Source organism: Delphinapterus leucas, chromosome 20 (genome assembly GCF_059928025.1).
Source record: "Delphinapterus leucas isolate spDelLeu-1000000601 "Yukka" chromosome 20, BTC_Dleu_Yukka2, whole genome shotgun sequence".
Classification (NCBI taxonomy): domain Eukaryota; kingdom Metazoa; phylum Chordata; class Mammalia; order Artiodactyla; family Monodontidae; genus Delphinapterus; species Delphinapterus leucas.
This window is the reverse complement of record NC_143148.1, coordinates 56636418-56648735: the sequence shown is the minus strand read 5'-3', so window position 1 is coordinate 56648735 and position 12318 is coordinate 56636418.

The following is a 12318-nucleotide window of genomic DNA, read 5'->3' as shown; positions in this document are numbered from 1 at the left end:
CATGGTGCTTCTCTCCAAGTAAAGGCCAGGATTGTTTTCTGATCAATATAATACAGAATCTCCCTCCAGGACAAGGTCAGGCAGGCTGCCTGCCCAGCAGAAGAGATCTGGGTGCCTTAAGCTCAGGGTCCCTCAGCAGGGGAGAACATGCAGTGTGAGTGGTATCCTGCCGGGGCACCCTCATGTCGCCCTGGGGAACCTGGGCCGATGCTCATGCCGCCTGCTGTGTGCAAGGGATCAAGTCCTTTGTCTCTGATCCAGGAGTCTCGTGTCTCCTGCAGCAGCTATGAAACTGTGGCAGGGTCACCTGTGGGCTTGCACGTTAGGTACAATCTCTGCTCATCACAGACCTTGAGAGCCATTCCACAGCCTTCTCCAGCATGATTTCCAGTGGCTGTGTCGTGGTCCCTCATTTTGCTTTTCTGTCCGTCTCTGGACCAATCTCTCATCATTGGAAACAGGTTAGTTTTCATTTGTTCACTATTTTAACCTTTTTAAAACTTTTACAATGTCGTTAGTTTCTGCTGTACAACAAAGTGATTCAGTTGTACGTATGTATACATTCTTTTTCATATTCTTTTCCATTATGATTTATCACACGATATTGAATATAGTTCCCTGTGTTATACAGTAGGACTGTGTTTAATGTTTTCACTGTGTTATACAGTAGGACTGTGTCTAATTTTTTCACCATTTTCACAGCGTTGCAATGGACAGTCTTGTAGCTAAGCTTGGCTCTCATGTGACTATTTCCGTGCCATAAATAGAAATTCCAAGGAATGACAAGATGCTGGTGTTGGCATATCAATACGCCCATTGTGGATTGAGACCTAGCTGATCCTGAGCCCTGGGATTTTCTGTGTCACACATTCCCAGCTCTTTGAGAGCAGGGACATCCTCATCCTTGTGTCCCTAATACCAAGCACATAGCAGGTGTGCATCCAGTGTTAGTTGGACTCAAATAGGGTCCATAAATCAAGAGGGTGCCTCGGCACTGTATTGGATGACGTTGAACCCGCCTGTTCTCTCTCATCACCGTTGTCCTCCAGGAGACCGTCTGAATGCCACAAGATCACATTCAGTGTAAGGAGATAGGCAGAAGGCAAAGGAAACCTAGGACTTGGGGGGCTGCCCTGGGGGGAGGGGGCCGAGTCAGCTCCTTCACCCCCTAAATCATCCCCACAGTTATCTGTGAGATCCAGCCCTGTTGTCGTTTGTATTTGTAAGTCATTCTTTCTTCTGTGTGGGTCCCATCACCTGGAAAGGCCACATTTGTTTAAGAATTCTGCGGTTGATGGGCACTTGGGTACTGCATTTCCAGCGTAGGGCTCTTGTGAGTAACGCTGCAAAGAACATTGTAGTACGAGTGCTCATACATGTAGGTGTTCCTCTTGGGTGTATACGGAGGAGTGGAATTTCTGCTTTATACCGTTATGCCTATGTGCAGCTTCAGCCGGTACTCCCAAATGGTTAGAAAGTGTTTATTCCATGAATGACTTTCTGGAATCCAAGAATCAGGGTGATGGATATATCGGTCATCACTGCAGTCAGGGCTGGCCTCCCGGGCAAATGGCCCTGCGCTCAGACGGGCCTGGGCTTGGGATTTAAGGCTCTGTGGGAGCCTTCTTGAAATTCTAAATAATTTTATCTTTATATTTGTGTTTTGTAAGTGATGTGTGATGGGATAATGGAGCATGCGCCGGGGGCTTGGCGGGCCTGCCTGCTGCCACCTCCCTGCTTCCCAGAATGAGTTTCAGCCACCGGCTCCCCCCTCCCCCCCGTCCCAGTAACCAGGGCTGCTCTCCACCCACTTGTCCCATGAGCATCCTCTGTCTGAGGGAGCCTGTCATTAAATAACAAACGAAAAACACCATGACAGTTTGAGAGAGAGAAAGAAGAAAAGGGAAAGATGAAGCAGAGGAAAAGGTTTTTTTTCTGCCTTTTGAACAAGGGCTGCACATTTTCCCTTCGCCTGGGCCCGCAGATTCCGCAGCGGCCCTGGCTGGGGTTCATGCCCTGCTCCCCGTGGCCAAGACCTTCTGCCCAAGTACTTCACACACGTGATCACACTTAACCTCTCACCACCCGGTGAGATCAGCATTATTGCCATCAGCTCCCTTGTGCAGACAAGACGCCAAAGGCAGGGAGCGTGGAAGTAACCCTCCCGAGCAGTAGCTGGGAAGTGGGCATTGGGCAGGTTTGAAGGCTGCTGTTTCTGCCCCCAAAGCCTGTGCTTGTTAACCCCCTTAGGGCACCCGGCCTCCCTGCCGGTCTCGACCCCCTCAGGCAGGAAGGGCCAGCTTGTCAGGGCAAGCGGAAGAGCCTCGTGGAGAAGGGGCCTTCTGACGGCTGGTGTCGCCCAGAGCAGCATCAGCAGAAGGCCTGGCTGGCGCTTCTGGCCAGGGGTTAGTCCCCGGGGGGCTGGCGTGGGGCAGTGGGGCGCCAGCAGCCTGAAGGGGCCAAGGGGGCTCTGCAGTGTGTGCCCCGTGGATGGGCAGCAGCCACTTCGGGGGTGCGGAAAGCTTCATGAAATCATGATGAGGTCGCGATCCATAATGCATGAGGGGTCGGGTGGAGGCGCCTCTCGGGACACAGGGCCTTTGTTCCCGGCTTGTAATCATCTCAGAGAGGAAGGAAGCAAACAAGGTTTATCTCCCAGAGTCTAATCAACTTCCTTTTGGGGCGGCCGCTCTCTGTCGCGCAGAACTCTGAATGCCGCCAGGGAATGCTTTGTGATGAGTTAGTATTGGTCAGACTTTGAAGGGCCGAAGATGTGTAACTGGCTTACAATGTCTTAGAAAACACGCGTTCTAGTGTGTGTGTGTGTGTGTGTGTGTGTGTAGCTCCTTTCCAGACCAGCCATTTCACAGCCTTCCGGCCTCTATGAGAAGTTTTCTTTATTTCACTTTGGTTTGTTTTTAAACGGGAGGAGAAAGAAAATGACAGGAGGGGAGATGGTTTGCCCCAATCAATAGCTCAGCTGGAAATGGACTTAAGGTCAAAGATCGGCTAATCAATCACCGAATAGGCTTAGAGGAGCTCCCGCCTAGGAGTGAAGCTCCTGGGAGAGAGAACGCCCGGTGCTTAAGCCGTAAATTCCGGGTGGCGGCAGCCAGGGGGCTGCTGACCAAGTGTCACGGGAAGCTTCAAGGCAGATTTGTCTCTTGCCAACTGCTGACTCTGGTTTCCGCTGGACCCTGCCCCCTGGGCCAGAACTGATTGCACGAAGGCTGGACACCCGATCCGCGCTGGGCCAGTCAGCATCTCTGCCCCTTGAAACGCCATCAGGGCTGATTCTGGAACAGAGGAGATGAAATCCTGGGTGGGGCTGGCAGCCGCTCAGAGAGAGAATAAGCAGGGGTGGAGAAGGGGAGCTCAAGGGGGAGGCAGGGGCGGGGGAGCTAAAGCGAGAGAGACCTCCTTTCCGTTTTCCAGGCCCTGCTTCCAGCACTGTGACACCTAAGCACATGCGTGCCTTTGGGTTCTCTGAGACACCCCCTGACCTTCCACTAAATCTCCTTTGGTAATTCAAGTTTCTAGAATGGCTTTATGCAGGACCAGCCACATAATGCTGGGGCCTTAGTGCACAAGGCACCCGTAGGGCCCCCTTGTTCAAACATTATTGAGAATTTCAAGCTGGTGACGGCAGGGCGTGAAACCAAATGGGGACCCTTCTAAGCCAGGCCCTGTGCTGTGACTATGCAGGTTGTGGGCCCCTGGGAGCCGGCCCTGGGTTCGTGTTACCTGCAACCCAGAGAGTCTTGAGCTAGACAGACAGACCCGGCCGGAAAGGTGGTCTTCCCACCTGAACAAAAGGTATTTCAAAATTCTTCCCAGAACTGCATCAAAGAGGGCAGCCACGGACCAGGAAACCAGAATGGACAGAAAAGGGTTCAGGGATAAAATGAAGGAAAAGACATCTAGCAGGGAGCCCTGGGGTGGGATGGGAGCTGCGAGCAAACTCCTTTACATTCCCTCCTGCCGGCCAAGTGCAGACAGAGCCCGAGGTCTGGGGGAGGAACGCGCCGAGGGCAGAGCAGTGCAGCCTGAGGACCCCAAACGGGGCCACCACAGTGTGTGACACTGAAGAGGGGGAGTCTGGATCAGATCAGCGCAAAGAGAACCATCCCTTCGCCCAGTGCAGCGGAGGGGGGCCCCATCAGCCGTGCGCAGAGCGGGGCTGCAAAGCACCATGGGCACCTCTCAGTAATGCAGGTGCACATCCCCTCTCTTGGTGTCTGCCGCTATGTTTAATGAACTGAGGAATTAACTGAATCCTCTTCTCGTTCTCCTTTGTGAGTTCAAGTATTCCCTTCCCATCTACACCCCCAAACGCCCATCCCCAGCTGCTGTCACGTTTGGGGGTTAAGGCTTCAACATAACGAATTCTGAGGGGACACAGACATTCAGGCGATAACATCCAGTTGTGGGTCTTTGCCTTCTGATCCGGCTGTGTATCCTGACTCTGCTGCTGTAAATACAGCTTTGCCGTGGAAATGGCTCTGTGCTGAAACTTGTGACTTCTTTCAGTGAGTCTCTGAATGTGGGTGTGGCCTGGGAACCCTCGCCGCAATGGGTGTGTGTGATTTCTTGCTTTTTTGTTTCTGTGATGTTATTTCAGCAAAAAGATCCCATTCTCGGTGCAGCATCCGCACTGAGTGTTTCCAGCAACCGCTCAGCCCGGTGGCTTCCTTCCCACTCCTGGCCCTTGGCTCTGACATCCCTCCGATGAGGGGGAGATGGTCAGAACCCACACCCGCCTCTCCTCCTGCCACTGAAGCCAGGAAACTGCTGGGGTACCCTGGAGCAGGGCCTCGCCCCTGGAAGGGAAACCAAGTGTGTGCATGCTGCCAGAAACCAGAACTCCCAAGTAGAGAAGGAGATTGTAAGCAGTGGAGGGGCATGCTTCCAGAGCTGGTTCCGAGGTCCTCAGTCGCTCCTGGGGAATTCCTCTCAGGAATGCAGAGGCGACTGGCCGTTCTTTTCTGGAAAGGTCACTGCTTGCATCCCATTCACTGTCCCGGTGACTGTTCTGGTTGCGCCCCAAATGAGGGAATCAGAACGGAGTGACTTCAGCCTGCAGAGTGGGCAAAAGATCGCTGTGCCAAAAATGCAAACCCGGCAGAGTCCAGAGTGCTCCTAAATTTGCAAGTCGGTAACATTGTTGCGTTTCTTTGTTCCTGTTCTGGTTTGTCTGCTCCGACAGCGCGTTTGTCCAGAGTTTCCCAGCTGGTCCCCGGGGGGCCGTCTTCACACCGGGAGGTGACGCCTCTCCCGGCTCCTGGAAGCCGAGGATGGAGGAGGGGAGGGAGAGCGGGCCCGGGGGTGGCTCTTGGAAACACAGCACGCAAGCCCAGGGTTCCAAACGGTGCAGGCTGAGTGACATGGCAAGAGAGCGCAATGGTTAGAAAAAGGGCTGGGGCATCAGACAGACTTGGTCCCCCGCCTGCCTCGGCCCCAGGGAACGGGGGCAAGTCAAGTGACCTCTCTCTCTCTGAGCGTCTGCTTCCTCATCTGTAACATGGTGACAGTATTTCTCCTTCACCTGAGGGTGAAATGAAATTGTGTATGTGAAGTGCAGGCACTGGGCAGCTGTTGTTCACCTCAGGCTCCCTAGGGCCATCGTGATCGCTTGCTGGCGGAGGGTGGAGCGGGGGAAGGAGCTGACCTTTATCGAAGCCAATAAGGTACCAGGAACTTTAGATTTTCTTGACTCCAAACAAGAATCTCATGAGGCAGGGCAGGACTTTTCAGAATTTAACGTGCATACACATTTCCTGGAGGATCTTGCTAAACTGTAGATTCTGGCTTGGCAAGTCTGGGGGTGGGGGGTGAGATCCTGCATTTCTAACAGACCCTGAGACCTCACTGCTGCTGCCGGACCATGACCATACTTTCCTGCAGCCTGGCCTGATTTGTCCTCTCTCCTTACTGTCCATCTCCTAAGCTCCCACCCTCCCTGACCAGGTCACATTCTTTTTTTTTTTTAATTAATTAATTTTATTTTTGGCTGCGTTGGGTCTTTGTTGCTGCGCGCGGGCTTTCTCTAGTTGCGGCGAGCGGGGTCTGCTCTTCGTCGTGGTGCGCGGGCTTCTCATTGCGGTGGCTTCTCGTTGCGGAGCACGGGCTCTAGGCGCGCGGGCTTCAGTAGTTGTGGCGCGTGGGCTCAGTAGTTGTGGCGCACAGGCTTAGTTGCTCCGCGGCCTGTGGGATCTTCCCGGACCAGGGCTTGAACCCGTGTCCCCTGCATTGGCAGGTGGATTCTTAACCACTGCGCCACCAGGGAAGCCCAGGTTGCATTCTTCTGTGACCCTTTCTCCTGGTCCTGTTGTATTATCCTTCACAACACTTGTGATCAAGTGATTATGTACATTTTAAAGATGGGGAAACTGAGGCCAGCTAAAGCGCGGGCGCAGGTCCCACAGCTAGGGAATCTGCAGAGCTTGGCTCCTGGGCCGCCTCTCTTTACCCGGAGGCTCTGCCGTCTCTGTTTGACGGTGGGTTCATCACAAAAGCTGTTCGACGCTAAAGGCCAAGGGGATTTCTGCTCTTAAATTCAGTGAGTTTTGATCCTGTTCATGAGCCAACCCCACTTCTCTTTCGTGTTTCCTTTCTTTCCTCTGTGGCAGAGGGCAGCATTTAAAGCTCACTGATTCCGAACCACATGCCCGAGTGTAAATCCCAGCTCCGACCTCCTTGTGTGATTTTGAGGGAGTCCATTAACCTTCCTGTACCTCGGTTTTCTCAGCTGTAATACTTGAACCTGCCTAATGCCTGAACCTGCCTCCGAGATGATCAAATGAAACAGTGCCGGTGAAGGGCTCAGAGCAGAACCTGGCAGGTTGTGAGCACGATACGTGTGCTTGGTGTTGTTACATTTTAAAATAACAACAAACCTATGTTTGCTCAAAGAACAGCGCTCCGTTGGAAGATTCTTTTGGCCGGTTCCTGGGTGGCCAGGCAAGCTGCCCTTTCCAGCTGTGTGACATTAGGCAAGTTCCTAGACCTTTCTGAGCGGCATTTCTCCCACCTGCAAAATCAGGGGTCGTCCTCCCCACAAGATTCCTCTGAGCAGTCAGAGAAATACTGGGTCTAGAGAGCAAGGGACTGAACCTGAGAGTCTCTGCCTTGGAACCAACGATCTGAGATTCACGCGGGCAAATACAACTTCAGAGGGAGAATCATGCTTCTCTGAGCCTGGCGCATGCACCGCTGGAAAGCCTCTGGGTCGTTGATGGCGCGGCCTCTGTCTCCCTGTTTCCCACCTTGTGGGCTGCCGAGGGGCTGGGCTCGTCATGTCCACGGTGGGGTTGGTGGGCCTTAGAAGAGCATCGGGAACTCTTCAGTCCTGACCAAAGAGGCAACACACCCGAAGTTCTCCGAGGCCTCGGCCTCCACCGCGAATGTGCTGGGGCCGCTCGCCCCCGCTCTGGGTGTCCCGTGGCTTTCCGGAGCGGGAGGTTATGGAAGGTCGGGGCAGCCTCTTGGACTGGCGGGGCTGGCAAAGGCGGACTGTGCTCTCTGAGGGCGATTTGCATGGAATCTGCTTATGCTCTTAGCTTGGCCGGTTCGGATGAACAAAAGATGGAGGCAGAGCCCCGGGGCCACGCGGCTGCAGGGAGGCCAGGAGGGAGTTTGGGGTCGGCAGGAGAGGGGGAGCCCTCCCCAAGCCTGGGGCTGAGGTGCTTCTCTGCACACAAGGCTTGTGGGGTGGGGAGTGGGGTGCTGTCAGTTCCAAGGTCGGGCTGGGGAGAGGGGCGATGGGGGCACCCCTAAGACAGAGCTCCTGAAAGTGTCTGGGGACCACTGGCTGGTCAGGAGGGGCCTTCCTTAGGTTCTTCTGGGCAAATGGTCAGCAATTCCCTGAACTTTCATCTTGATGTAAAGTAAGGGATGCTTAGCAGTAACTCAAAAAGCGAGTTATCAAGTTATTGTAATTATGAAGTTGGTGTCCATGGGATGCGGAAAATATTAACAAAAAGTACGCACGTCCTTCTCTGCTCTTCCAAGTGGGACTGATGGCAGGATTGCCTGATTGACATCTCTCAGGTTTTTATAGCTCTGATCAGGGAAATGGGTTATGTTTCTATGAGAAAAGGGCACAGCGGAAAGATGCAGGGAAGAGGAGACCAGGTGTTTAAAAGGGAGAGAAGGATGGGAGAGAGCAAGGGTGCTGGGGAGGGAGAGAGAGGGTCGGCTGCTGCTTGGGGTGGGACTTTGGGGAGAGAGATGCACACAGAGGACACTTGTCATGTTGTGGCCATGTGTGTCTCGAATCCCATTCCTGGATGTGGGGACCCACCCACCTGCCGGGTCCTGAGCTAGAAGCCAAGTTGAACTCTGTGCCAATTCAGAGGCCTGGTTGGAATTAGACGTGCAAGAGCCTGATTGGGTGGGAAACCTGTGATGGATCGGTGGGGAGGGAGAAGGAGGGGAGACCCACGGTGCGGGTCTGACACCCGGGAAAGGAGACGCAGAAGGAAGAGGCTCGGCCTGCAGGGCAGCACAGAGGGGTCTTGGCCCGGCTGATGGGGAGCCCCAGAGAGAAGGTGAGGTGATGGAGGAGCCCCCCAGGAGGCCGGAATGACCCATTCCTCCAGGTCTGTCCTTGGCTGGGAGCAGGGAGGCTGCTGAGTTCTCTCTTGGAGAGAGATGTGAGCAGTGCACCCCCATGGCCACCACAAACCCAGGAGCACAAACAGAGTAGCCCTGAAGAGCGTGGGTTCTGGAGGCAAAAGTCCACTGCAGGACAGGGTTAGAACAGGACAGGTTAGGCTGAGAGCCGCTGGTCTACACCAAGAGCGACGGGAAGTTGGATCTTTCGACTCAGCTACGCTCTGGATCTAACAGCCTGTGCTGTCCAAGTGTGTGTGTCACACGTGGCCCAGCTCAGGTAACCTCCAGCACCTGAGCCCCGAGGCCTGGGGACACTCACAGTCGGTGGGTCTCATCAAAGCAACTCCGAGACCCTCCAGTGTCGGGTGTTAGGTGTTTCAGGAAGCACCGCCAGATGAGCATGCTCTTATTTAGGGCCGGATCCTTCCCTGGTGGCCTCTCCTGGGTGCCCCAGTTTATTTTGTGAAATTTGCTGGTTGGTGGGTGGGGCCCTGTCTCAAGGCCACGCCCCCACCCCTGGGGGAGGAGTGCCACCTGGCAGTTCCTCTCCAGCCTCAGACTCCTGGTGGGTGTCAATCGGCGCTGGTGCCACTGGCATTGAGGCTGGAGGCACCTGTCTGGGATGAAGCCAGCCTCCGCCATTAGCTCTCGGAAACTGAAACCTCTTAAAGGAGGATGCAGCCTTTCTTCCTCCCAGATGAGAGTGGAGACTTAAACATAAAACCTCCAGAGAAGAGAGGCTGAGATACTCAGAGGTGTAAGCCACAGAGCAGACCTTTGGGGGGCTGAATGGCAGCCCCCCTAAAAAGGCAGGTCCCAGCCCTCATACCTGGGCCCTGGGCACGTGACCTTGTTTGGAAGTAGGGTCTTTGCAGATATAATTAAGGCTCTGGAGAGGAGCTCATCCTGGATTAGGGTGGGCCCTGAATCCAATGACGGGTGTCCTGATGAGAGAAGTCACAGCCTCAGGAAGGCCGTGTGGTGATGCAGGCGGAGACTGCACCGATGCGTCTACGAGGTCCCTAATGCCCAGGATTGCTGGCAGCCACCAGAAGCTAGGAGAGGCCTGGGACGGTCTGTCCCTCGGAGCCCCGGAGGGAACCCACCCTGCCGACACCTTGATTTTGGATTCTGACCTCTGGGACTGTGAGAGAACACATTTCTATTGTTCTGAGCCCCACAGTTTGTGGTGCTTCATTACAGCAGCTCCAGGAAGTAATAGTTACAAGACCCATTCCAGGAAAATCGAGCTTGAACACTGGAGGATGATAGCTAACACCTGTCTTATGAAGAATAGGTGGGCTTGGAGGCCTGGGAGGCCCAAACCCGGGAGGCCACCACATTGACCGCGTCCTTGCATTTTGCCTTTAGTGAACCAGGTTGAACCTGGGCGATGCTGGGTCTGCCGGGGGTCTTGTTAAAATGCAGATCCTGAGTTAATAGTTGGGGGCGGCCTGAGGTCCTGCATTTCTAACAGGCTCCCAGGTGACGCTGCAGACCCAAGGACCACCCCGGGCAGCGAGGCCTGAGGATAGTGGGTCTGTGAGTGCTCCCTGGACCACGTGTGCCAGGATGGAGACGTCCCAGGCCCCCACTCCTGACCTGCAGAGTCGGCCTCTCTGGGACCACGCACCACATCTGCATGTTTAACCACCTCCCCAGGACAGCCTTACAACCACTGAATTTAAGGTGCCCAGGACCGTGTGGGTTTCTGGGGGTGGTCAGGGCTGGGGAGACAGTGGCCCTGAGGGAGTCAGAGTCCCTTTATTGGGGCCAGGGAAAAAGCATCCATGTTTTTTGAGCTCCTATTGTGTGCCAAGCCCTGTGACAAAATGCCTTCATTCATTAGCATATTTAATCATCAGAACAACTCCTGGGAGGCAGCTCTTATTCTTACCCCCATTTTACAGATGGTGAAACTGAGGCCCAGGGAGAGAGAGGCATCTTACTCAGTGTCCACAGACAGACACGGCGGCGGAGTGGGGTGCACAGGCAGCTGTCTGACAGTTCACTGCCCCCAAATTCACTCTGTCTGAATGCATGCCTTTCTGGGTCTCTGCAGAGCTCGGCTTGGGCAGCCCTTCTCAAGCTTTCCGGTGCCTGCGAGTCACCTGGTGAAACTTGGGTTCTGGCTTCCAGGTGATGCTTTCTGCTGCCCTCACCAGGCATCGATGGGCCCAGTTTAGGAGACATCCGCAGGATCCCTCTGCAAACACTCATAGGAGGTGTGCGATGGCGTGCTCTCCGGGAGGTGCGGGGGGCGGGGTCAGACCGCCATCCTGTTTTCTAGCCAATTTAACACCTGGATAGTAGAGACCAGGCAATTGAATTACGGAGCAGTTGGCTTCATCAGCTAGAGCTGAGTGAATGAGGACCTGCCAAAGGAGTTCTTTGAGAATGACATCCAGCTGTCTCAAAAATCTCATCAGGCACGTGCTTGGAATTACCTTCCCCGAGCAACTCACTCGGCCCTTCCTCATGAGGACAGAAGGCTCATTCTGCACTAGAGAGACACCTGGGACAGCAGGGCGGCACTGAGAGTGGGATGCGGGCACCTGCTGGAGCCTCTCTTTACAAAACGACGCCCTTGGGGATGTTGGTGGGTTGAGTGCACGTGTGCAATCCTGTATCCCTTCTTCCCTCGAAGCATCGTGTTGAAAACCATTCCAGGAGGAAGTTACTGCAGGTCTGTAGTAACTGAGAAACGCGAATCTTCTACGAAGCAAAGCACATCATTTTCTTTTTTTGCCTCTTAAAAAAATCTTGTCTTGCTAAGATTTCGGTGTTAAAGTGGTTTTACTTTATGGAACAGAGGTGATGATAAGTGGCATTACTTTTTTTTTTTTTTTTAACATCCTTGTCGATAAATAAGAAGCAGGCAGCCTCGTATCAGCCCCTTGGTGTTTTTAATTCATCTGTGAAATCCACAAATCTGGAGACCTTAGTGTTCGGCCGTTGGTATAAAGGTATATGCAGAAGGGTGTTAAACGTAACATCACACATAGAACTAAAAGTTGGGGAGCAACGGAAATGCTCATCCGTGGCGAATTGGCTTAAATCCGCTCAGACAGTGTTCTCAGACAGTGGCATGTAATGAAAACAGAGGCTTGTGTGGCTTCATGATTAAGTAGAGGAAGGAGAGGTACGAAAGTGCGGTCGGCTGCCGGAGTGTGGGTTTAAGGGAAATGGATGGCTGTGAAGGTGGATTCATAGCAGAGGTCTGGGAAGATCCACCAGAAGCTTCTGGCCGTGGTGGCCTCTGGGGAGAAGGACTGGGAACTGTGGTGAGATTTCCTTCCTCGCTTGGACTGTTTGAAATTGTTACTGTGTTGGTGTGTGAATATTTCAACCAACAAGTTAATTAACAGAGAAAGTGGGGGACTTCCCTGGTGGCGCAGTGGTTGGGAGTCCGCCTGCCGATGCAGGGGACACGGGTTTGTGCCCCGGTCTGGGAGGATCCCACATGCCACGGAGCGGCTGGGCCCGTGAGCCATGGCCGCTGAGCCTGCGCGTCCGGAGCCTGTGCTCCGCAACGGGAGAGGCCGCAACAGTGAGGGGCCCGCGTATCGGGAAAAAAAAAAAAAAAAAGAAATTGGGAACCAGAGTTAGAGGGGGGATGTTGGTTAGGAGGTCAGGAAGAAAATATCTGGTTTGTGGCTAGTGATGGGTTTTGCTTCTTTTCGTTGATGGTTCTTAAAACTC